This window comes from Barbatula barbatula, assembly GCF_947034865.1.
Source record: "Barbatula barbatula genome assembly, chromosome: 1".
Classification (NCBI taxonomy): domain Eukaryota; kingdom Metazoa; phylum Chordata; class Actinopteri; order Cypriniformes; family Nemacheilidae; genus Barbatula; species Barbatula barbatula.
The window spans coordinates 12,219,649-12,243,627 of NC_136766.1; the positions used below are offsets into that span (position 1 = coordinate 12,219,649).

The 23,979-nt window shown below is 40.9% G+C and overlaps 1 protein-coding gene across 3 annotated transcripts in view; it reads right to left on the minus strand.

The window, feature by feature from the left end:
* znf536 (zinc finger protein 536) overlaps nt 1-23,979 on the minus strand; it is a 153,689-nt gene that overhangs the window by 86,437 nt on the left and 43,273 nt on the right. For all 3 annotated transcript variants that reach the window (XM_079468106.1, XM_079468107.1, XM_079468104.1), the window contains exon 3: nt 11,086-11,200. The gene's annotated coding sequence lies outside the window, so the exon portion shown is untranslated. The remainder of the gene's footprint in view (nt 1-11,085; nt 11,201-23,979) is intronic.

Sequence of the window (23,979 nt, forward strand, 5' to 3'; positions counted from 1 at the left end):
ATGACACTCGAATTCTGGGTGTCAGATAGTGACTTTGGGCAAATATGCAAAGATTATAAGGATGATTTCTGAGGTGCAACAAGGTGAAACATTTTTAGAGTAACCACAAGTCTTTTTCAGTCATATAAAAATATGTTTCTAATCTTCCTTTACAGATTTTTTCTCCGTAAAGCACAAAGCATCACTTGCATTCCACAGAACAATAGTTCAGTCCCATCATTTTGGATCTGAACAAGCTGCCCTGGTCCTCAGTTGACTCAGCATTACAAGGCAAAGAGGCTGAGGGCCCACGGGATGATTTTCACACCTCGAGCTGTTTTATGACAGCGAGCGCTATGCATGACCCTGCAAGTCTGCTCCAGACAGCCCTGAAGGAGCACTCGCTAGGCGTGTGAGGATAGGACGTGCTCCTCACGCCTCATTACCCAGACCTCCTATCACAGTCCCCCAGTCACCATCGTCAGAGCGGATACGGCTATGGACGTGGCTCCGTGGTCTCGTATACCCACTCCTTCACCAGAGGAGGCTGGCAGAGAGAACCGTGTAGCCTAGCACACTTTTCCTATCCAAAGTCCTCTGGCCAAGTTCGCTGTTCATGTCTTTGAGCAGTCTTGCCTCAAAGCTGCCATTAACCAGCTGTCTTTGAAACGCCATCTTACAAGGCCTCAAAACCTTAGTGCTTGTCGTTACCACAAAGCTTTGGCGGGATATCAAATATTGAACGGATCACACCACAAAAACATCTACCTGATCCAAATAATTTGCTTTAAAAGGCAGTTATCTTTCCATTTGCCTCTTACTCATCACGCAGGTGTAAAGCCTTAACCTTGCCTCATGCTCGTCTCTCTCTGGTTTTAGCTGGAGCAGGGCCTTGAAATGTGCTTAAAAGGCCAAAATGTCTACTGGACGTGCATGATATGTCCGCAGCCAAATGTCAAAAGAGTTATATTTCCCTTTATGCACGGAGGTGCCCGAAGGGCTTTAATTGACTATGGTGTAAAGGAGTTAAGGAGGGGTGAAGGAACATGATGAAAATGAATACTGTTCATTATCAGACAAACAGAGCCCAATGGCGCTCCTAAAATTGGCAGGGAGAGAAGATTTGCCAATGTTAAAGCACATTTGTCCGCAGAGTAATTATAGGACTGCACTTTCTATGGCATTGTTTCAAAATTATGAAGAATTATGAATTTTTCAGATATAATGTGTGTGAGTGGCAGAGGGCTGCCAACTTGAGTCTGTGTGTGTGCGTGAGTGAGTGCTTATGGCTCAATTCATACACTTTGTGTAATTAAATTAATGAGTTAATGCAGGTATAAATGTAGGTTTAAATGCAAGTCTGCTTTATTAGATTACAAAGTCTAGTCCAAACATATTCGCTTTAAACTTCCAGAAGAACCTACTGTAAACTTCAAGCAAGTCTTTTTATTTTTTTTCTATACCCTTGCTACAGATAGTTCCACAATAAGGCTGTCTCTGTTATTTATACTTTCCAAGTCCCTCTCCTTCCCGATGTTTGTGCTTTTCCCACTCTGTGCGCGGAGCTCCACGACCGCCTGGCAACTTTAAATATTTATCAAATGGAGGAGGGGAAGAGAGAGCCCTCTCCATCCCGCTACAGTCATTTACCAATTATTTTGAGTACCTGCTGACAGGTACGTGTCACAGTCAGCTACCCTTCCCCAGTCCTCTCCCTCACATTATTTACCCTGCTGAGGAGGAAGCCGCCAAGCTACAGGCGTTGGAGACAGAGGATGTGTGGCAGAAGAGAGCTGCTGTGGCATACAGTTGAAGTTCCCACGCTTTGATTCGGGAAATGGTTGATTCGCTGTGGAATAAAAGCCTCTCTTTGTCAATGCATGCGAGGCTGAGAATGACAGAAGAATGGCAAAACGCAGAAGCGAACCAACAATTGGGTCAGAATAGAAAACAAGCTCATTATACAAGGAGGGGGATTTACCAACAAAACACCTATCAAGGTCTGTCACTGTGTGTTCGAGCCGTTTGATAGAGAAGGAAACAATGTACACAGCTAAAGCATCACATACATTTTACAAGTCTATATTTCAGTGTACATTATTTTTGCGTCAAGCAGGAAGGCTTAGCATAGGAGTCTTAAAGATGCTGTTTTCTTTAGCAAAAGACTCAAGCAGTAAATCAATTATGTTTCATGGGTAGGTAATTGTGCATTTGTGTGTATGTGAGAAATTTTGAATATTGCAAGACTGAATACATAAAGCTTGACATTTCGTGTGTGTGTGTGTGCGTGTGCGTGTGCGTACCATTCGTGTAGTAGCCACAACACACTGAGGGCACGGAGTACTGCTCTCATCAGGGCAAAGAATAAATGAACAACTCTCCAATGTGTGTGTCCGTGTGTGCATGTCTCTGTAAGAGTGTGTGCGTGCACCTCCTCGAGGGGGCACTTCACAACACTATCAACGTTCTCTGTGCTCCAAATTGTGTGCTTTCTGTCTTCCGAGAAGCAGCAATGCTCTATGAAAAAAATAGAAAAGTAAATGAAGATAAGAGACTGGCTAAGTAGGTAGTCTCTCTCTCTCCCTCTCTCTCTCTTTGAGTTTCAAATGCTTTATTAAAAAGGTGATCTGACATGCAGGTGTGAGATTATCAGGGGAGAGGTGCATGGGACCCTAGGGACTGACATGATGGAAGGGCTATTATTCAGTGGGACTGTTTTCTGCTATACTAAGCAATACCAGCTCAATAAGTAAATAAAACACACCCTATAAAACACAAAAACACAAAGTGAGAAAAAGCTACAATAACGGTGTTATGAACTTAAGGGGGGGGGGAAATTAGGGCTGTCATAAACATATATGCATATATTACAGATTTTCTTTTAAAATGATTCAACATTTATATACAATTTTAATTATTGGTAAATAAAATAAATACATGTAAACAATTCCTAAATATTTATGTATAAATGTATGTGTATGTGTGTGTGTGTTTATAATTACAAAATGAATATGCCCAGTACACAGACATATATTATGTAAACATACAACTTTTATTCTGGATGCAATTAATCGTTTGACAGCACTAAAAAAATGATGTCGGAGTAATATATTTTGTTTTTATTTCATGGCCAATTTAATTTAAATAATAGTCACAGTTCGAACCCATTTAGTTCATATAAGCACACAGCTCAATGTGTTGCAGCATGTGTACTAACCTTTGGGACATAGACCCACTGGCGGGGGCAAAATGTAAAAAAAAACTAAATCTGTCCCTATGGTGATGTGCTGCCAATCTGAATACAGAATACGTGTCTCCCTGTTGAGTGTTTTGCGTTTTTCTGCTCTGCCAGAACCCCTGCACGGTTCTAATCCCATAGCCCGCCACTGACCCGGACCCGCTACATTGTGATCCTATCGGCCTGTGTGTGATACACCTCTAATTGAAAAGGCCCTGCACCATGTCTAAACCTCTCCTTGCAACTCCAGCGCATGTTATGTCTGCATATGGAATCGGATCTCTAAGAGGCTTACGAGTGCGTGTGCATGTTTGAGTGAGTGTGTTATGTTGTAGGCACTTGTATGTGTGTGTTCATGTGCGAGATGCATTAAAACGTAGTGAAGGAGTAGATTGATATTTGAAACAGAAGGAATTAACCACCTTTACTTGGTTTTAATTACAATGAAGTCCACCTCTGTAGCTGAGCACTAAAAATACACGCTGGGTTTCCCTGTGGGACTGAAGTTAGTAGGCCTTACGGCAACTCATACCTCAGTGCAAAAAAGTGAAACACACACACATAGATTTCAAAACCATAACGCCATAAATGGAACAGGCCATACGTCCTTTCTGTGTATTTTGGGATCTCAGTCTAATTCACTCAGATAATGCTACAAAAAATGATATATTAAAAAAGAAAAAGGAGAAAAAAATCAAATTTGAAAAGAGAGAGCAAAAGGCACAAGGGAATAGTAGATGAATCCAGGTCTTAGGGGTGTTCCAGCGAATAAAATAAGGTTGAACCTCAATAGGATCAACATTCAGGGCAAAACTGCAATAAAAGTAGAAATGTGACAGGGAAAATGATCTGTAATTAGGACAAACAGCACTAAAAGCAAGTTCAAAGATAATTGTTTTTGGAGGGGTGTGTGACTGACTGCTAGGATTCCCAGGGTGACCAGTTTGCTTGAGAGAGAGAGAGAGAGAGAGAGAGAGAGCAAGAGACTACAAAATGAAAGTTAAAAAAAGATAAAGGGCTTTGATGAAAAAGGTTAAGAGGCAGAAAGAAACACTCAACAGCAGGGCAGGAGAAAAGTGAAAAAAAGAGAATGTAAAGTGAGAGAGGGGGTGAGAGAAAGTTACTGAAGGTGAGATCAGTCCATCTGAAAGAAAAGACAAATTAAAGTAGAGTAGCCTATGTGAATGTTAACAAAGACACCCTACAGAACAAGCACCAATCCATCATAAGACCAAGCATAAAAAACAACAAGTGTCCCAACACCCTTATCCCCACATACATCTCCACACAAAGACTGCTATTGTTGTCGATTTTCACAACACTATGCCCTTTGATGGATTCTGCAAGCTAAAGAATAGAAACACAATAGATGGCAGGGGTCAGGGTATAAAACGCATTATGAATTACATTTTTTATGTTAGTAAAACAGCCCAGGCCCCACATTTGTATTAATCACCTGAGAAGGTTCCCAGGGAGATTCAATGGTCACAGAGGGAGGGACCTGCTAGATGTGGTTCAACTTTAAATGCACTTTCTCTCTGTGTTTGTGTATGTAGAAGCTGAAAAGCAGCAGGAAATTATGACAATGTGAAATGTTATACATAACATAGTTGAGATTTTATTTACAAAACTGAACAGCCTTTTATTTTTTTCGGTTTCCTGTCCCTAAGATGAAGTCACACTTGGCTGTGGGAAACATAAGCATAATTGTGCTTCAACTGACTCAGACAAGACCTAAAAATACACACAATGGCAGCGAGATGAGCAGAGACAGATACAGAGAAAGAGGGGCGTACTAAAGCGCCGTGTGTATTCTGCCTATTTTCCCACATATGCCAATATCGGAAATAAACGGATGCATGAATTAAACCTCATTGTCCGTGGACATGTCCTGCTATATTTAGTCAAAATGTTTTTTTTTAAACATGTCGGGGTCTCTTTACTTTGACAGAATATTCTCTCGCAACTGTTTATCTGTCTTTATCTGTGCTTGTTTGAAAAGAAAGGAAAAAAGGGCAGAAAAACAGTTCATCCGTGCAATTTTTGCAATTAAAAAAGACACAAAAATAATTATTCCGCAGCACACTCGAGCGACACATCCTGAATCCATGAAGCACGGATCACGTGTTTAATAAAAAGGTTAATCAGTTGTTAATCAGAGGATTAATAACTTGTTATTTTCTTTACAAAACCATTAATATTATGCCATAAATATTTAATGTTGATGGGTGTGTTTTTTATTTTTTATTGGGTAGGGAGAAGAGGAGCGTGTGAATGAGTAATCCACACGCTAATGTGCATTAATCATGCTTTGTTAAAGACAAATAAATTCCTTCATGTTTATTAATACAACCTCGGAGACAACAATACACTTTACATTATTTAGAAAGTTATTAATAAAGTATTTATCTGCAGTGCCACTAAACGACAAAGAATGCTACAAGCTGGCTAATGTAGTCCACAAGCACAGCCCTTCAGGACAAGTGTTGCTACAATTTAAACGGCGCCATTATCATGTAAAAACTTGAGTTGACTAAACTTGAAGACTCTTCTGTAGGTAAAAAGGAATCCAAAAGTTTTGGTTTGAGGGAAAGATTTTTATTTCCTTTCTGCGAAAAAATGCCCTGCCAATCTGATAATCAAGGCACAACAAATATTGCGTTTCCTCTCGCTCCATTTGTTTGAACGAATATATCACATTCTCAAAATACCCGGTTCAAATGTAATTAAATTGCGCCTTTAGTAAAAACATGGAGTGGTTCTCCAATTAGTTCTGTTTTTGTCATTCAAAAATAAAAAATAAATAAAAATGCTGGACTTGGGCATGCCCAAGGCACTGTCGCGTCCCAGAATGATGCGACGCCTTTGTGTTCGGTAGGTTGAACGTCAACACAATAGTTTAGTTTTCAGTCTTAAGACTATTGATGGAGAGAGCAGAGTACACAAACAGTGTGGGTGTTTTGATTGAAGCAAGTTAAAAATACAATTCCATTGATTTCAAGTGGGATAGTGTTTGAACAACAGGAAGTGTGAGGGGTGCATTATGATGGCACAGATTCAGCGTTTGACTGATTAAAGAACTATACGTGATGCTTTGTAAAAATAATGATGCATGCGTATCTGAGGATGAAAGTATTTGATGTCAATTGCTCTGTAACTGGCAAGTACCGTAGTTAACTGCCAGACTCTACAGGCTCCTTGTTTCTCGTCCGTTATCTGGTTCTCCCTGTGGCTTTGATACGTTTTGGAGCATCATAGAGAAATTAAATCGCATGAGCCAGGCTCTTACAGGGTTAGTTCACCCAAAAATGACAATTCTGTTAATTACTTACTCTCATGTTATTTCAATCCCATGTGACATATCTTACCACCGTGGAACACACGAAGAGAAATTTTGAAGAATATTGACTTTGCTCTTTTTTCCACACAATTAAAGGCATAGTTCACCCAGCATTTTTTCCTGTTTATCATTTCAAACCTGTACTTTCATTCCTCTGCACAACATAAAAGAAGATATTTTGAAGAATGTCATAAATGATAGCGGCACAATTTTCAGATTTGGGGCTTTAAGCGAATGGAGACTAAGCCTAAATTGAATTATCCACAACACATACGAGACCATCGGTGAACTGACTAACAAAAGTTTATTTTTAATCAAAGTTTGGTTGTACTTTTTAATCGAATAACTGAATGGATTTCTCACAAAATGCAATCCATCTACCTGTCAATGCATTCATCCATTCTCTCAACAATCCAGCGGTGGCCGTACGCTGTCAAAAAATAAATATATATAAATAATGCATGTCTACGTGTCTTTAATGAATATCAACTGCGAACAATTTGAGTGAAACCTCTGCAAATCTATGAGCCGGAGGCCGATGGTGAATAATTGTTGAATAAAATGTTTGCTCCGAGCGCTCCTTCACACTCCCTTTCACATTAATAAATGGAAAACATTGTCATGACTCCATGCAATCCGCTAGGTTTTATAGAGTCCTCCAGTCCACACGTCCAGATGGACTCTATCTGAGAAACAACAAGAAAATCATCTATACAATGCCATAGCACTACGCACCGTCGTGCCACCCTGTATGGCATTTAAACCACCTTCAGTCCATTGTCTTCCAAAACAGAGAAAACCACAGAGAGATAGAGAGAGAGGAGAGAGAGAGAGAAAGCTGGTGCCAAAAAAGAAGGCTGGAGAAAGTGGCAGAGATTCATTTTGTGTTTCGTTTAAATGCTGATTTCATCATTGGACTAAAACACATAACTTTAAAAGCGAAATCAAATATTAAAAATGACAGGCGGTATAAGTATGGTGAGTGAGCCGGGGTCACGGAGGGAGGAGGCGCGGGCGGCTTGTCAGCCACTATCTGTCAGAGTGAATTAGAAACAATCAGGGGCAACTGAAAGAGAAGGTGATTGTTATTAAGCAGCGGGGCTGTGAGCAAGCTCCCCCAGATGTGGCCATGCATATAAAAGAACAGGAAGCCAGCAGTTTAATTCAGGAAGCGCTAGAGAACACGGCCCGCACAAAGGAGGAGGGGGAGGGATGAGAGCAGGAGAAAAAGGCCTTTTGTTACTAATAAGCTGGAAGTTACTTTGATAACAGGCAAGGGTTAGACGCCGGAATAAAGCCCCCCCCCCCCCCCCCCCTTCCTCTACGCCTCGCTCGCTTGTTTCATCCTCAATTCATATTTTCAGGAGGACAGGCCGCACCAGTCAGTCAATATCTGCGGGGGAATATAATAGGACTGGAGAAATAAGGGGTGAAATGTAGATAAGTTGACCTTAACAAGGGTGAGGAGAAGAGACAGCCTCAGCCATATATCAATTACCCAGCTGCGATCGCACTCTGATGATGTGGGAGAGGGATCGGGACGGACAACCCCTCCCTCCAACGTCCCCTGACAATCTCTCTTCGCCACCAGCTCGGGAAAGCTCCTCGGAGGCAGCCATCATGGCCGCAGATTGTCGTCAGGGGCGACAGGGAAAGAGGGAGGGGAAATGTACAATATGTTTTTCAAAGGGAGCGGAGGCTTGATTTGAATGATAAGAAAAGACGCAAATCTGCCGCACTACGGCCTCAAAGGCACATCCACTACGACACTCCAACCCGCCCGCCGCACGGGGAAACACGCTCCACGCACGCTGACCTAAAGGGGCCGAGGTTCTCGTCACTCGTGTCTAAACACTGCAACAAAGTAACTACAACCATTGAAGACATCAAACATGGTGACGTTCAAGCAACTCTGTAATGACTGACAACGTTGACACAAGGCTGACAAACGTAGATGAGATACGCCGAGGATTCTGAGTAGACGGCTCCCTCTGATAGTTAGTGTTTTTACAACGCGCCGTTAATATATGTACGTTTGCATCACTCTGTGTGGTAGAGAGCGTCTCTAGAGAGTATTTTTGTTTGTTCTAACAAGCCTGTCATAAGAGACTGCTAACTTCAGCTATGCAAATACTCCACCAGCAACAACAAAAAAACACACACAAAATGAAGATTGTCATTCGAAAAGTCTGTCTTTCTTTAAACGACGGCAACGCTTTGATTTTCATTTCTCTTTGTAGTGTGAGATATCTATGGAAATTATCCCTGCCTTGAGATATTTTTTGTGATCCTGTAATAGCTATAACTGTTAAATAAAAGCTCAGAGATAGAAACACATACAGCAGATTTAGAAGCGTGTCACCCGTCTCTGTTTTTTGAGCATGATGTGAGGAGCTGTGACTGGAGGGTTGTGGTGTTAAGCATGCTATTGCTAAATATTACCTCAGGGAGTAACAGTGTATGTATATATAACACCTGAGAGAGGGAGAGAAAGAGAAGTGAGGGGGAGTGGGGCACGTTACAAAAAATGCAGGCGAGAGGCAGACGCGTACGGACTGATGGTTTTATAGCAGAGCGGGGAGAAAGAGGGATGTTAGACAGAAGGACAGAAGGGATCGCTGTGCCATTTAAAGAAAGAAAGAGAGACAGTTAAGGAAAGGGGAGTGAGATTGATAAAGTTACAAAGAAGAGAGAGAAAGAGAGAGAGAGAGGGTCCATGCAGCCCTATCATTTCTTCTCCTCTCAGGACATGTCTTAGATTTCAGTGTGATTAGATAGTCAGGGATAGAGAGATGTTCTGAGGGAGTATTAGTAATTAATCACTACTGAAGCTGGGATTTCCACTCGCACTGTCTCGTCTACACACAAACACACACAGTGTTCCTTTAACCATTCAACAAAACACAAAAGGAAGGAAAAAAACACCAGAAAACAAAATAAATAGAAATAAAAATAGCAAAACAAAACAACAAAAAGCATTAAGCAGAGGCTTAAGAGGCAAACGGTTCCCTTTGTGCCATGTGCTAATTATTACCGTGGCCATAATGGCCTCCAGTCTTCTACGTAGACGATGTCTTAACACCTATCATTACTGAATGAAAGGGTGACCGTAAAAAAAAGAACAGCGGTCTCTGCTTACAGCTCTCTTACCACCCGTTCACAATCTTTGTTCTATTTTTATTTTTTTATTTTCTGTACTATGAATAAATTGAGTCTCTCCCGGACATGAAAATGTCAAATACCTAAAATACACCTAGGCTAAATAGCATATTAATTTTTAATGTTCCTTCATCCTATGCTGCTATTCTCATATCTAGTATGTCTGCCAACAGCTGTTGCAGGCTCGCTCATAGGGGGATTTATAATCTATCTAAAAGTGTTCTGGAGCATTGTTCAAAAGAAGGGAGGAGGAAAAGACTTTTATTCATGGGCTGCTTTTCTCACCCTTTATTTCTCCTGAAAATATGTGAAAAAAATGTAAATCATTATGGGTTCTCTTCATTTTTTATTTTGTTTTAAAAATCACACTTTCACATATTTTCTAAACGATTAGAACATGAAAAGTGCAATAAAATGCACGAGGGCTTTAATACGGAAGATTTTTTTACTCTTGCGAGTATTTCTAAGGGTAGGTTTCATTTTTGAGGTTGTCTATTGTACACGTCTTGACTACATTTTATTTTAAGTTTATAATATTGTCACTTTCTTTACCCAGTGGAAACGATTTTAAATAACAGCTTTAATGCTTCTAAGCCAAATTTTATTAGTTAACTATTCGTAATCACAAAACAAATAGTGACAGAAAAAAACTAAAACAAATTATACATTCTTTTGCCAAACAAAAACAACATAAATGTAAAAACATTGCAACAAATGTCTTTTGTGACAACATGCACCAAAAAATTTACTACTTGCCTTAGCCTGACATGTATGAAAAACACACTTGTTCTGTCTGGCAAGTGAAAACAAAAACTTGTTTAACTCCACTTTCTCAAACTCGAAACCTCAAAACAGTAAAACTGAGATAAAAGTGCAGTGTTCTTCCTTACACTACCTATGTGCATTGCACATTCATGATGTCCACACATGAAACAAGACAGTGAAAAGGCTAGAATTGGATTGAAAAGCAAATTGGAGAAGCGATTCCTCTAAATTGGGCTTTTATATGTCATTTAGGTGTTCAGCTTAAAGACACATTGCAGTAGAAGATTACAAGTGTTCAGCACAAAACGTGCTACTTCAAATGGACTGTCTGCTAGGGATCAGTCTTAAGGATCAGTTAATCTCATCCTGACACTGACGATATAAGACGAGTAGGTAAGTGAACATGTCTTACATTTTATCTAATGACTGTTCGAGCGTACAAACCTGGGATCAGTAAGCTGGCATGTGACTTAATGTATGCCCCGTGTCTGAGCATGCATGCTAATGTGGTCCAGGTGTCAATGTACGCTGCAAATCTTAAATTTAGTTTTTTGCAAGGAGTGAATGGGATTCGAGTGTGTGGAGAAAGTGAACTCTAGCTTACCTGATCACTCTAAATGCATACTGGTCCGGGGCCCGTCAGGTTGAAGAGACCGTGACTCACCCCGCCACTGAGTCTGTGCAGCAACAAGCGATGACAGTAGTGATGAGTCTTTATTCTGTCAGCAAGACACAGAGATAGAGGAAGAGAGAGAGAGAGAGAGAGAGAGGATGTCAGGCCAAATGTAACAAATTCACTGAATCACAGCAGTGGCGCAGAGGTCAAGGAAAAGCACCAGAAAAAGGTTAAAGATGAAATCAACGCCGTGGCTCAGAGCACCGCTGAAAATCTATCCCTGTGAGGCAAGGCCACCGCTGACGCGCTCAGCAGACAAGAAGCTAAATACTGCACGCCACTCTGGGATCTTTCATTTTCAACCGATCAATAAGGACTTATATTTATCAGGATTCCAAGCAGCTGCCACATCTGACAACCTCCACTTCATTTTCGCACTCCGCCCTCTCTCGCTCTCTCTCTCTCTCTCTCTCTCTCCATCCATCCATCCTCTGGCCTGTCTTCTGTGGCCTCGTGCTAAATCGGGACCGATCGACCATAAAACCGGACAGGGCCTTCGGTGTGGTTTTAGCCCTCACGCAGAGCCCTCACTCTTACCCCGTCCTCCTAATACTGGGTTAAGAAGCGTGCGTTTTGTCATTAGCCTGTTGGCTCGGGCCCATCTCCGTGCTCTCTTTGTTCCACGCCACGCTATTGAAGCCTGCCAAGAAAATGGCGTCGTAAAACATGTACACTTCACCATTTCGCGTGCCCGTGCGTGCGCACCCACGTGCGGTTTCAAAAATGCAGATATATTTAGGGAGGAAAAGAAGGGGAAAGGAAAGTCACCAATTTAAATCATTCACAGAAGCAGAAGATTTGCTGTGAGGGTGGAGAGAAGGCCGAGTTAAAATAGCTCAATCTCTAATCATCTGTACGACAATATTTGCTGTGAGGCATTCTAAATAGATTATCGCTGGTCCATCTGCCTCATCACTGATTTATAAGGCGTTAAGCTGCTTTCCAAAGGCAAGGACTTCCTTTGCAGCTACAGTAGAAGGATTCTTGTTCAAATCAGGGCCAATGGCAGCTAAACAAACCCGTGCTCGGCTGCGGCGAAGCAGTTTCTGCTTTCAGCCAGAGAGAGGCAGAGGAAATAAAAATAGGACGGCACTATCCGGTTTGGAGTCGCCACACGAAGCGTTTTGAATCCAAAAAAATCTGTATCTCTGATTTTTTTACAAAAGAACAAGGAGGAGGGGAGGAAGTGAAAAACACATACACACACACGCAAAGACACACAAAACAAGGGGCATCATTAACATATGAATGCTGTATGCAAATGGTTAGAAGAGAGCAGATGTTGCCGCATTTAATTGACCTATATGTGAATTGCATCCAAACCTACTACACAAAGTATGCTGAGTGTTCATCGAGCATGCAGGAACACTGGATGCCCGACACTGGCTTCCTTACACAACACAAACAGGGGTTATACACAGAGTAAATGAGGGGGAGAGCGAGACAGAGGGAGAGAAAGATATAGATGTATAAAGATGAAGACAAAGAAACTCGAGCATCACAGCCGAGATCCGTGTCGGTGGACAGCACAGAGATGACTAAATACACAGGCTGTGTGTAAAAGCTGAAAAAGGTCTTCCTTGCAGGCAGTATATAGAGAGGTATTAAGTCGCGAATCCAGTGTTCCAGAATGTCTAGAGAGCCTAAATCTTGTCAATTTAAGGCATCACATATGTTTTATTTGCTGACATCCCACAATAATGCAAACGATTACAAATGACTTTTTTCAGTTTATGACTGAAACATTATGATGACCTAATATTTCCTTGGTTATCTCTAAGGTCAAAAGTAACCTTTATATACAAAATGATGTCTGTTTAGTAATTGAAGATTGACTGACTGGGCAGACAGGCAACTGCTTAGGTTTCGGGCAAAGCCACCGGCTGTTACCACTGTGTGTCTCTTGTGCATGACATCACTGCACCACACAGGAAATCAATCACGTCGTGGCCTTTGGGGAACACGACCATGACCGGTTATGATCCGCAACCTGTGTTACATTCTGTTTCTCTGTCTCTACAACTCTTACTGCTTTTCATCACTAGACACTCTGGCAAAGACGAAAACAATAAAAAAGTTGTGAAGGAGGGTGGAATCATAGCTTTTCTGTTGCTAAGTTTTGCATGGGTGAACTATAAGAACCACAAATGCTAATTTAATCTGGGCTCTGCCCTTTCTTTTCCCCTCTCTCCCTCCTGCTTGGGAATGTCATTAAATTGTATTAAACAGCCTTTTGTCCACAGGGCAAGGACCACCCGATATATGATAATACATTAATGCCCTGGCGCTATGGCCACTGAGCTGAGACGCTCTTTAAGGCCGTGGGCTGAGAAGCACACATATGGAGCATGCGAGTCTGCGTGTGTATGTACGTGTGAGTGTGGGGGTATGTATGTGCACAAGTGTGTGTGTGAGAGGGAAAGAAAGGCAGGCTAACAAGTGTTACACATACTAATAGAAACATACCTAATAATAAATTACAAGCTTTCAGGGTCTGGCAAGCTGACATTTTCTATGCGAGCGGGACAATTTCATATCTGCCGAGCAGGGAAACCAAATTGCATCACATGGAGATGCTGGCAGATTAGCATAAAAATTAACACTTAAATTTCAGTTTATTGTCAAGCCTTCTCTTGCTCTTTCGGAAACACCAACAATCAATTCCTTTTAGAGATCTGATTAGCTTCCACGATGCTTATTATCCTAGTCGTGTTTCTGCACCGCCATCCAAGAGTCACGGCTGATAAATCCATAGGTGTCTCTTAGATGCACATTCCACTTTCCACTTCTCTCCCACTCTTTCCTTTTGTCCGACCCTTCATCAGCAGTCGCTCATTAAACATGCTGATTAATATGCCATAGATCGCAGTGGAGTGTTTTACATTTAGATGGTTTATTATTTACATGTCCAGCTGACGCAGTCATTTTAACAGACATGCCATTAAGACCACAGCCCAGTGTGAAAACGTTAAATTAATGTAGTCGTAAATAAAAGCGCCATCTCTTTAAGATATAGGCAGCAAATCATGACAGACTTGCTTTGCATATGCTTAAAAAAAGTATAGATCAGTTTCATAAAGAATACTAAGAACAAAATCTGAAAAAGAAAAAACTACATAAACTAGTTTTAGAGATTATCACAAATATTTCTACGCAATATTATTCAAGAGTCTAAAAAAAACTTGTTTTGGGTTTTAGCCTAATGCCACAAGTGCACTTTAGGCATGTGTTATGTGAAGTCACGGCATTCATGTTCACTCTTTCAGAGGGAGCAGTGCGAGTCTTCACACATTTTCAAAAGCCTCAATAAAGCTGTTCTGGAATATCAGTCAATATATTCGTATTAAAATCGCTGCACAAGTGCGTGGTGAGGAGCGGCGTGCGCTCTGGGTGGCTTTCCAGGTGGAGAGAGAGGGGCTTCGTTCTGTTTAAACAAATTCTATTTCATCGCATCCAGATGTCTTAAAGCGCAGTCCGTTCGCCATGTGCGCACTCCAAGATACACAACAAATGTATACAAACATTTAGTCATAACGGCATGCGTCTCCTCAGACTTAAGAGTTGCCTCTGCTCTTTCCATGCCATTTCAGGGGTAAACCAAGTCTAATGTTAAGCAAAAACAGTGTAACGTGATTAGCCAGAGAGCTCGCTTCTGTGACCGGATTCCTTGTTCTCCAGCCAGCCGTCTAAGCTCGCGTGTTTGTCGTGTGGTCCAAAAACTTGTTGGGCTCGGGCAAGACTGACTCAGCATGGTAAAAAATATATCCCCCATTTGAACATTACCTTAACATCTCAAACTTTATTTGTAAATTTTGTAAAGTTTAACGCATGATACGTGATGTTCTGCTATGCAGAAGCAAGGAATAATTCAAACCACCCCCAGCAACCTGGTCTCTCTCCCTCTCAACCTCTATTCTTATGTTAACATGGCTAATAGGAATGGGCCACCCGGCAGTGAACTTAAAAACTTAAATCCATGCTCTAGGAAAATAATCCATTTCTCGCATCCCCCTGATGAAACTTCAAACTTTATGTGTGGGCCCGCTGCAGCTCCACCGATACATGTGCCGGGTCCTTAAAGCATATTACTTTTCACACGGTTTAAGAATAATAAACGTGCACTTAGTCGAGCTGTTTTCTCGTCCTAATGCCACACAATGGCGGAGAGGAATTCCAAAGTCTTTAAGTTCAGAGTAAACACTCTGTTCCTTTGTTGACTGTCACTGTACAGCTATTTATCTCTCTCTCTTTTTTTTTAAAATCTTTTTCAGAACTTGTTTTCACTCTCAACAATACGCCCTTCCTCACATCTGAGCAACACACCTCACTGCAGTTTAATAGGTTAAATCCTGTAGTATGGAGAGTCGTATTTTAAAGCAGTGGTTTATTTTTATGAGTGGGTGTAATTAACGCAGCATGTCCTATCTCTTAGTCATCCATGCCAAGGTCTCTATTTAAACAACTTTATTGTGAAATGTTAGCATTCTCAGCATTTGCCAGGCCACACACAGATTATTATTTCATACTTCTCAGCGACGTTCTCAAACATTTACGCTTTCCAACGGTTATTGTTTTTGATTATGGCTCTTTGGATGAATCACTCTGGGGGGGCCTGACTAGAAAACATGTTTACAGAGGGTCGAGTGTGAACCTGAAGGCCTCGCTCAGGCCAAACGAACGCTCACCACCTGATTTATGAAGCAAAGATTAAACTATTTATGTCCGAACAGCCTGAGTTGTTTAATTTCTCAGCTTGAGGCCGTTCGTTTTTTTCACTCTGTTTCTTTCTTTTTTGCGGTTGCAGGACTGCACAAGTTTGTCTGTTCTGTGTATTTACAGCAATGGAATAAACATGAGTCAAAAGAAATTCACCCCATGGTCCCATCATTAACGCTCAAGCATGCTTCCTGAAATGCGCTCCTTTTGATTCATATCGGATATCATTTAGTATTATCATTTATATGATTGAGGTGGTCGTTATAACAACAAAAAAAATCATGATGTTGAAAAATGAGTCACAGAGTTGCTTCCTCTTTTTTTAATGACACACCTAAGCTTGTTTGCCTTAAAGACAAATCTTAGAGAAACTTTACAATTCGGAAGATACGTTTACTAAAGTCATTTGTAATTTTATAGAAATAGAAATAAAATATCATAGCAGCTTGACTAGCATAAAATATCTCGCAAATTATAATACACAAACCTGAATGTTCAAATGTTTAACAAAAAGTTGTAAGTACCAACGTCTTACAGGTTTACCATAATCAAAATCTTTCCAAGTAACCTTGGAACCAGGTCAAGTACTCCAAAAGATGGATGGGAATCACTGTTCTGAAATGTTAAGGATACAAATGACTTACGGCCTCAAAGACAGGATAGTGATCCACATCAGATGGGAGAGCAGATGTCTTTTAACAATGCCGCTCCTCAATGATATGCCCTGTGCCACCACAAACATTATAAGACTTTCATTGTTACACAGGTGCTTTCTCAGCGCAGCAGACAACAGAGCTCTTGAGGCACACGCCACCCCGACCACACCATTCACACTTCATAAACCTCACGCTCAGGCCTCCAGGGTGATGAGGTGGGAAGGCTGAGATGGACGTGACAATCTGTGAGCTAACCACACTTCGACATATGGCAAAGGTCCACAGGCCTCTCTTAATCTGTCCGTCAAACTGGCTGCTCTGTTTTCCCCACTGAAACATGAGTGTGTTACATGCACCAGTGGCAAGACTAATCCTAGCATACGCCTACTAGCCTAGAATTAAGTCATTTTATAGTTTTATGCTTTACGTTTTAGTTATGTCAAACAGTTCTCCTTTCCGGGAAACTTGAAACTCTGCCAGCGGGAATTACCTCGAGAGCAGCCCTGCCAAACCCAGCCCATAACCTCAGAGCGTAACATCGCCCCATCATTTTGCCCGTAGTGTGAAGCTGCAGGCCGCGTGCAGGCAGTGGCGTGCAGATGGGATTTCAGAGACAAAAGCCTGTCATCTTTTGATTAAGAAAAGGAAATGATTTCACTTTAAAGGCATTCCTCACGCACAGCAGTGACCCAGGAGCTACGTGCCACATTCCACAAATACAGTACGCTTTGATGTGCTCTTTCTTGTTTAGACATTAGAGACATATGCTTTTTGAGGGGAAAATGGATTACATTGTGTCTGCATGAACTTTTTTTAGCTGTTAAAAAATCTGATGGTCTACGTTATTCATAATTATTCAGTTAATTGTGATAAAATAAATAATTACATTTGAATTACCTAAAAACATTACTAAAACATTATAATATTTAGCTCTTTAATATTTACTTGTTGCGTGCAACCTTGCTACCCCACCATTTTTACGTTTGGCCATTTTACACAAATTGTAGCATTAACTGCATTTGTCAAGCACAATTATTCAACCACTTAACCCAAAATATTGTAAGAAAAATTATCAAGCAAATTTTATGTAATTTATGGGCAAGTGTATCAAGTGCATCATGGGCAAGGGTTCAAACCAACTGATCCCAAACTAGCTGTACTCTACCAAGTGAGAGTTTAATTTAAGTTTATTCTGGAAAAACTTTAATAAGGTAAAATTTAGACAATAAATGTCTCACGTGTTTTGATGTTTACTGCTAGAAAATGACCATCGAAAAACATTGTTAAAATTAAGCGAATGCTATATATTGTCTGCCAAATGACTAAATGTAAATGTCTATATAGACATGTCAGAAATTTAAGTATTTCAATTTTAGATCATATCATATTTAGTTCAATCAACATTTTATGAAGGACATCAACGTTTGACACCCTCTTTCACTGACCAATTGATAAAAGGGGAGGTTTTAGGCCCTCCTATATATTTTATTTTTAGAAAATGTAATCTGCTACACTCATTCACTCTATATGTTGCAATTCTTTCCTCTTTGCTATATACACTGTTAAAGTTTAAGACGGGTTTTACCTGTCTGCCTAGCTGTCAAGAGACATGCAGTAAAATGGAAGCAAACTTGTGAAATTTCGAGTTTGACACGAGCGATCCATCCCTGTTTTATTGTCAGGCACTTACGACAGAATACAGCGAATCTGCTCAGGGACCTGACCTTGGGTTAAGTGGGGCACTGTGCTATTTCTTCATGACCCCAGGCTTGTAAAGGGGAGAGATCGGGAGTCTGGGAGCACAGGGGAGGTCTCAGAGATTGAGATACAGACACGGAGCTCCTCCATAAACCCACAGAGACAGACCGAGACCCGCCTCGCCCGTCACATTAAAACGTCTCTGCAGCAACACATCTGTGCATGAACTACAAATCACGCCTGGCCAACGCCGGTGCAGTCCGGGAACTGTAAATGTTTCAGGAGAGACAGATAAAAACGTACTGACCCTTTGCGAGGGTCCCTGTGTGAGTGTGGTCGTGTTTTGAGACTCGGATTTCTCTGACTGCATATCAAAGTGCTGGCCAAGCATCTGTTGTCTATGCTATGATCTAATACTTACCGATGACGTCTTTCACATGAGAATTCTGTCATAGAACTCATTATATTGGGTTACATAAAGTATTATTAAAAGTATTTATTAATAATATTTTTAATTACTAAGCTCACCAAAGCATTCCTCTGTTGCTTGGCTCACACAATTGACATTTTATATTTATGTTGTTATTTTAGCTTTGGTTTTTATAGTTATAGTAGATTATAAAGTACAGATGACTCAATATATTTTACAATAAATTTGTATTGTAGTAAATAAGTAAATGCTTTTAAATCATTGCTTTTCATTTTATAGTTTACATCACAGTTTTAGTCTACAAATACAAACCTTATCCTAACCGCAACCCCATGGCTCCATCTCTATACTGTTTTTATACTGTTGACCAGTGTTCTCTGTTTAATCTAAAGAATCGAGCTGAGTGTCAGAACTGAAGCCGAGACCACCAGCATGGTAGTCCCTCACCTTGGTTCAGGAGAAACAGATCGAAGTGCTTACCTGCCCGCTGCCGACTAAGCACTTTACACACCGGGACAACATACTGAAACCAGAACCACCTCAACAATTCATTGTCTAAGAGAAAACTTACCGGTGTTGTGTTCACACACTGATTGATGTTTGTCTAAAAACAAAAGTAGGTAATGTAAAATATACCTGTCCTAATATTTTATACAGAATTTTTCATTTCTTTCAATATGTCTCAGTATAAGAAAGGGAGAGTCTACTTTGTTGTACGTCATAATCTAATAATGTAAGCTATAATTAGAGATTTAACTGAAACGCAGGACTATTAAACAAATCTTGTAGGACACACTAATGCATGGGCACCCAGCATGTTAGGCAGGGATTTCAGTCAGTGATGACTCGCTTGTCTGCCCTATTGATTGCACCTGAACCTCGCACACTCTCATCGTATTATTCAAACCTCCTCAATATTTAATCACCAGTCCAGACCCCACCCTACTACCAGACCACCGCACACACACTCCCAAACAAACTGTCCAAAACAGAAGGGTTTCATAGGCACTCTGCCTTACATATAAAAAAAGGTATACACTCCTTATGTGTAACACTCGGTCAAACCTGTTTGATTTTAACTCGTTTTTCTTCCAAACATCGACCAGAAACACACACACACACGCAGTTAACATCTGACAGCAGGCAATCTAAGAATCGCATAACATGCCACACACACATGAAACTAATTAAACATTATCACACTTCCTGTGACAAAACATTCATTAAAACTGCACACACACACACGCACACAAATCACACTCACACTTGCAGACGCACACAAGCTAGTGTGCACTTCACAAACCCACCCAACCCACGACAGTTCTGTTTGACCTTGTGTTGCCATATTCATTACATCATTAAGTTACCTCTTCATTAACTTTTCATTATTTATGGGGGGTTTTGGGGAGGGGGACCTTTATCAAATACTATCTTTTGTTGAGCTCACAATGTGCAGGCAGACGCCCTCGAGAAATCGTCTGCCATGCCTTTCTGCCAACAGGAGAATCAGCCTTGACCTCGTGTCATTTCGGAGTTTAAACCCAGCACCCCAGAACAGGATGGCAGCGACAGAAACCAATATAAAAAATTATTCACCTTTAAGATTACAGGCGTAACAAATGCGAAAACGGCTATGCGTCTTCTTTTAATAAGCCACAAGACTCTGGAATTAAAGATGGGTTCGGTTTGTTTGTTTCCAAATTGCAACAATGTTTCGCTTTTGCTTCTGTCTTTTCGTTCCATTGTGTCGGCCATGTTTAGGAAAGAGAAATCAATAGACAATGCCATTTGAGTCACGCAAACACCGCAGACTTCAGATAAACATATTTGTGTTCTGTACCCTTACACGAGCACCATTCTGTTCCCAAGGCGTATTGCGCTAGCTGTCATTAGCGAACCATCGGCCCCTCCACCGCCACAGATTGCCTTTTTAAAAAAGTCTGGCTGCCGACCATTTCACATCGTTGGCCAATTATAAATGGCAAATCACAATCAAGCCGATTTTTCCCTTCCCCCCGAAACACTCTAGTCTGGCCTGGCTCCATGGCTGCTCTTGAATAATAGGGTGATAGCCCTTTGTGTGACAGCCTGCGCAGGCGTTGGGTATTTTACACATTCATTTGACAGTTCCTGGGCTCAAACGGGCTCGTACAACACGGCAGCTCAGCCAAGTCTCCAGCCTTTCCCGAAGCTCGCAAAGCGACCGGCCGCACGCCACATCCGAAGGCTAATAAATGGCTTCCTTCCCCAGCACAACCCTATCGGCCCGTATTAATCTGAGCACACGAGACAGGTGACAGCAATAAATGCTGTGAAAGTCTGCAAAGACCCCCTAAAAAAGAATAAGAAAGATGATTTCAGATCAATGCTGAAGAGGGATCGGAGACAGCGGAGGAAGCTATTAAAGTGTATTAGGGCCGAGCATTAGGCTTGACTGATAGGGCCCTCATTGACTTCCAGTATCACAGCCGTACAGCACAGAGACGAGTGTGTGTGTGTGTGTGTGTGGGGGGGGGGGTGCGTGCTGAGCTGCAAGCTCTCTCTCCATCCACACTCCATCCCATGATCATTCGCCAATTACGACAAGCTAATGCATCCAGAGCCCAGAATCCCACCCCAAAAACGAGGGGGGAAACTCTCCAGAGACCCGCTAATAATATAACTTAAAACATGCTGAGAGAGAGCATTATGCGCAAAATGGAAATCAAAAAAGAAAAACAGTGTAATTTAAACTGGGGCAAGGCTGGAATGGGTTTAACTTACAAATGGTGAATTCGCTATCTTTTCATCTCTCTGTCACTCAGTGGCTCAGTAATGCAAGTACCATAAAAGAACGCATTAGCTGTAGAGAGGGTCTAAAGGCTGGAGGAAGAGTTCAGCTGTTGGCTGTGAGAGAGTGGAAGAGCAGGTTGAGATGAAGGGTTTGTTACACAGTAAGCATGTAAGAGGTGCTCCGGAGGGCCACAGTTTTGAGTAACTGTATGAACCTCACACAAAGCCATTAAGCGCCGAAGCTGCACAAGTTAAGTTGTTGAAATTCTAGGAAATATATATGGAAAGATTCTTTCGCTCCTTCCTTTTAGATCTAAAGCACTGTGTTGGTGGGTCATGGGTTCAGATCAGAGAAAAGACATGCTGGAAAAAGATTATGCTTAGGATAAAACTGGAATCTTATTATGCCTCTGTTATACCCACCTAGTGTAAGATGCATAAACATAAAGCCTAAATAAAAATATGTTTACAAACCTTTCATATCTAAGTATCTTAAAACAATTACATTCGAGTGCATTCGTATATAACCGTTAATCTGTTAATAATGAGAAGTAGGAAACGTGATGTCATGTTGATGTTTGTAATATCTATCACAGTATCAAAGATGAATAACGCTGAGCATTGAAGGCCAAGAATAATGAATTAAAAATAGTTTTCACTTTCACACACAAAAGCCTTTCTCATTTTGCCGTAAGACTGTGTTTTCCGAGCAGCTGCCTTGCTGAGAAGAGGTGTGCTGATATATTCTAATCAGTTCTGGCCGATGCAATGGTTTGTGTGCCCATTTGTTGTTTTATCATCAAATTGCTCACTAGAACAGAATGTTACTGTCCTCCCTCAGAATGCCTGCACCCCTCGCTCCTATTTTTCCTCAGCAGGCTGAATAATTTTCTCTTTGGATTTTTCTTCCTCTCACCGTCGTTCTAAGTTTCTGTCGTCGGTATGACTTTCTGAATGTAGCTTTAGGACATTAAATCAAGTGTTAAATCCAAATAAGCAGGTGCAAATGACAAGAAGAGAATTTAAAGTATGCTTGTGTGTGCGCGCACGTGTGCGTGTCAACCGCAAACCGTCCCACGGTACGCCTTCTCACTACACTTCATCTGCAGCATTAGAAAGACACATGAGGATTACTCATCTGCTTCTCGTCTTCCATCTACCTCTCTCCTCCTTTCCTTCTGCACGTCTGCCGAACGTTCAGTCATATTCAGAGACATAATCCAAGCGAATATTTGGGAATGGTGGCAGAGTTCAGATTGGATCTGTGTAGTGCTGACAGACTACATCATCCGGGAGGGCCTGTAAGCCCTAGTGAAATAGTTGTGTCTGCCGCACAATATTACTGTCATGCTCCTCAGAGTGTCCCCCCCTCTCTTACAAGTAGACGATTTACTCGGAGAATCCCCCGCAAACATCCAGACCCATGGACTGTATGACTGGAGAATGTGCACTTACAAATGAATGGGAAATGAATCCCTGGATTAAAATTTACATAGCACAGGAGATTTTATGGAGTTTGTTTAAAGCATTACTTTTGTCTCAAATGTTTCTCGTAAAATTCCTCCTTCTCTTAGGAGTAATGAAAATAGAAAGAAATTAGATCATTGTTGACATGCTGTAAGATTACAGAGCTATAAAATAAGTGCGGATGGTGTAGTTTAGATAATTTTACCTGATGGGAATCTTTTAATGATTTTAAAATAGTTGGCTTTAAACGGTGGATCTTGGCAAATCTGAGCATAGTTTGTGACATTTTTGAGCTAAATTAATTAATGTCCTTTTAATTTGAGAAGTAAGTATTTTATGTTATTACTGTCCAAGATATTGCAGAGATTGTATTTTCTTACATGTGGAGATAAAGAGAAGCTGTGCTTAAAACTAACTGCAATAAAATTAGACATTATGTGAATATATATATATGGGTTTTTGACAAATAAACCATAATTGTGTCCTATGGTGGGACGTAGCACAAATGAATTTAGAAAATACTTACAATAAAGATCCATTTCTCTTGTGCTTTTTTAATTATAAATATATTTTTTGTAGTTTAAAATATTAGCCGTTCTAAATTTCCAGTTCCACCATAGGACACATAAATTACAGTTTATTTTTCAACTACCCATATGAGTAACAGGAAAGGTTTGTTCAAACAAGAATGCTGCGCCTAGATAGGTAGAAAACAGTTGCGTCTCTGGATTAAAGTAAAAGATTTGATGGCTGTGTTGGTAAGGAAACCACAATCTGTTAAGTACAATAAAAGCTCTGCGTCTGTTACCCCCTCTATAAATGTTCTCTTGGCTCGCAGAGTTTCCATTTCCTCCTTGAGTCAGTTTGATCAGTTAATAACATTAGATCACTTCTACTCTCCAGTGCCTGTTCCCTCACTTAAAGGTGGGACTATCGGAATAAGTACGAAGTCACTTTGAAGGGAGGGCACTTGCTGGAGTGGGTGATTCTCCAAGGTACATGATTACCCATGAACAAGTGTTAAATATGTATGCGTGCGGATAAATGATGTCATATCGTATTAGTATAAGAAAGAAGGACAAG